Below are 3,395 nucleotides of genomic sequence, written 5' to 3' on the forward strand. Positions count from 1 at the left end.
ACCTCACCGCCGGATCAATGCACCCCTGCAGGTGCAGCCGACGACGACGACGTTCGCGGCGTTCGAGGACGTACACTGCACACTTTCGTTCCACAGGCGCGCGCGTGGCCGACGCGGCTCTCCGCGAAATCCTCGGCGGAAGGATCGCGGAGGGTCTCGCGATCTCTCGATCCTCAGCCGTCGGCTCGACACCTCGCGTTGCCGTAGCGTCGCATCATCCCGCTGTACACAGCCGTGGAAAAATCACACGTCACAAAACGAAACTCACCGCGCGAATCACCGCGCGCGCACACGCTCCCCCTTTCTCTCTCCCTTTTCCTCTTTCCCATTCTCCCTCATTGACGAAACATCACGCTGCCGCCCTCCGCCGATTCAACCCCCCTCCTCACCCTCCTCCCTCCCCCGTGCCTCCCTTCGTCCGCCCTTTCCCCAATTTCGCGCGTTCTTCCGTTTACTGGCCTGAAGCCAGTCGGCGTAGATTATGACGCGAGACCGGCGTGTATGTATGTATAACGTGAGAGATATTTGCGAGATGTCGATTTCAAGGACTGGCGAACCTCCCTACGGTTGGTCGTAGGTAGCAGTCCGAGAGGACGAAGATGCGAGAAGTAATAATTTCAAGGGCGGCGTATCGCGCGAACGTCCGATCAGCCGAGATCGCGGGAGAGCCTCCGCGATTCGTCGGACGAAATCGGTATGTAAGATATCGGGGGTGCAAAGAAGGTCTGGAATTTACTCGACAAGCGACCAGCCGCTCTCCGTCTTCCTCACGGACGTCATTCGCACGAGTAAGCGAGATCCGTTCATCCGCGTCAACGTTCGTTCGTGCAGACTTGGGAAACCTGTTGTGAAACGGATTTCCCGTTCGCTCGTCGAACGTACCGCGACTCAAGATACCCGGACTTCGTCCAGTCGCGAATCACAATCTGCCGACTCGAGCCTACGGGCTTTTCCGGAATTTTCAGATTCCGCGATACCCGAATTCCTAACGACGACGACGACGACTCGTCAGATTTCTCTCCTCCTCGAGCGTTCGCCTTTCGAAATCCTCTACCCCTCGAGATCCCGTAATGCGACTCGTAATGTTCTCATGGATCTTTGGGTCCCCGAAAATCCCCGCCTCTTCCCTTCGGACTCGCCTAAGTGTATTACAAAGACGCGCGAGGGCGAAAGGCGGGCGCACTCGCGCGCGAAATTAAAATAACACGGAGCACACGCGAGCACACCGTGCTTTCCGACGAGCTTTTCCGCACCACCGCGATAATACCGGACGATCGTGCACGGACGTCGACGGAGGCACTCGGGGAAGTCCTGGGCGCCTCCTCCGCTCCGCGAACACCTGGCCCGAACTGGTTGAACGGTCTCGCAGGAAAAAACGAGGAAGCACGCGCACGACTCCTCGGTCGGGCACGAGCATCGAACCTGGACGTACCCATCGCCGACACCACGGCACGGTGGCAGCCAATGGGATTGCGCGATCTCAGCCGCATTGGCGGTGCGTGAGAAAGAGAGAGAGCACGCTCGCTCGCGGACGAAAGGGAAGCACACGCGCCGGCCCCGCTTCGAGCCTGCCATCGTTACGGATCCCCCGGTGAGGATCCTACGGTGAATTTGATCTCAGGACGAGACGACGAGCCGACACACGGTCGGGTCACGATCGCGGGTCACGAACGCCGGTAAATGCGCAAATTAGATGAAACGGAACGCGAGCGTCGTAAAATCGAAAACGGACCTCTCGTGAATTCTCAATGAGATGCGAGATTCGAGAGATTAGATGTTATCCGGCGAGATGGCGGAAGTTCACGTCGAGCCCGACGAGCCCACCCCCTCCCCCCCCTCCTCTGATTCGAGCGAATTAGCCCGACGACTCCTTCAATCCGGCATTATTTACCACCGTCGTTTAATTTACCGCGCTCGTTTAACCGGCGATCGGACGGGGAATTCCGATAATCGATCGGATAAAGTGCGCTCCGCAAATACTGAGAGACGACGACGCTGTCGTTCGATCCGCCAGCCCGCGTCCAATTGTAAGAACGTAACGCCACGTGACCGAGTCTGATCGTCCGACGCGATCGGGTAATTTGGGATTTGATCGGCGGACTCGAGGAAAACGTTTTCACTCGTATGAGTAATCAAGTTTCGGCTGGCACACAGCGTCGAGTAAGCGAGATCACGCGGATCGCCCGCGGGTGTCAGGGGTCATCAGAGACAGTCACGCGTACGGGCAGCCGCAGTCGAAGTCCTCGTGAACTTTCGACCCCGGGAGACTCCTCTACCCTCCTCCCGCCGACTTTCAACTCTTCCGTCGGAAAATCTTACGCTACACCGGCCGTTAAATATCCGCGTGCGTAATTTTCACGCGTCGCGTCCGGGACACTATTCTATTCGCGTCTTGGGAAGATTTGCAAAAGCCGATGTTTCTTCGTTCGTTCCTGCGAATCCGCGACACCTTCGAGTCGACAAATTCGAGAGGAAACGTTCCACGTCGATCGTCCGTATCGATCGTTACATCTCGATCTACGAAGTGAAAAATCCCTAGCGAACTCGGCGTGACTCACGGAATTTCGACTCGAGGGAGACGAGCGAGCGATTATTTTGACAGCCAGCCGGACGACGGTTCCTCGAACACAGCGGAGGCACTTTGAGACACGAGTCTCGTCGCGATTCAGACCGTGCACTCGTCCCGACGATCGCACTCGCGATTCTGCGGAGACTCGATCGCGAGGAGGTCGCACGCGCACAGCCTCGCCGAGTCGACGAGCTGAGAACGACGCGTTACCGCGGCGAAAAGAGAAAAAGAGTTATTCATGATAGCCGGCGTGACCTCGGCATTGCTCAACCGCCCGATCGGAGCGTTGAAATCTTCCGGCCGGTTTCGCAGCATCCGCGCGACGCGGTTCGGCGCGCAACCACCGCGAAATATCCGCACACCGTTTGCACGTGTGTATATGTGTGTGTGTGTGTGTGTATACGCTTTCGCCGGCGAAAAAGTGCACACAACAGAAATGCCGAAATTCGAGTCTGCTCACATCACGACGAAGACCCCGTCACGAGGAAGGCTATCCTCGCACGATTTCATCCCCTCACAGAGACAATCTCTCTCTCTCTCTCTCTCTCTCGCTCTCTCCCTCGGCTAACGCACCTTTCAAAAAAAGACCGGCTTATCCACAACCAACGACGATGACGACGACGGTCGTGCACGCGTCGTGCCGGCGTCGCGCTCGATCACAAAATTTCGGATCCGCAAAGCGTGCAAGTGGGCGCTTTGTGCGCGTTGCGTGTGTGTGTGTTTTGCGTACACAAGCCAGTCCCGCAGCGCGACGAGCCGAGGAGCACGGGGCGACCGGGGGGAGGGGGGACACGGACGGGGGGAAGGGACTTTTCGGAGGCAGCGG

General features: G+C 57.9%; 1 protein-coding gene across 3 annotated transcripts in view; it reads right to left on the reverse strand.

Annotated features, from left to right (window-relative positions):
• Window positions 1–3,269, reverse strand: part of LOC106750378 — a 31,412-nt gene extending 28,143 nt beyond the window's left edge. The window contains exons 1-2 of one of the 3 annotated variants that reach the window (XM_014630699.1): window positions 3,143–3,269; window positions 3–222 (exon numbers count right to left, since the gene is read on the reverse strand). The gene's annotated coding sequence lies outside the window, so the exon portion shown is untranslated. The other 2 variants (XM_014630698.1, XM_014630701.1) reach the window with 2 other exon arrangements.
• Between the last annotated feature and the right edge of the window lie 126 nt (window positions 3,270–3,395).

This window comes from Dinoponera quadriceps, unplaced genomic scaffold, assembly GCF_001313825.1.
Source record: "Dinoponera quadriceps isolate SergipeBrazil2010 unplaced genomic scaffold, ASM131382v1 scaffold5230, whole genome shotgun sequence".
Classification (NCBI taxonomy): Eukaryota; Metazoa; Arthropoda; class Insecta; order Hymenoptera; family Formicidae; genus Dinoponera; species Dinoponera quadriceps.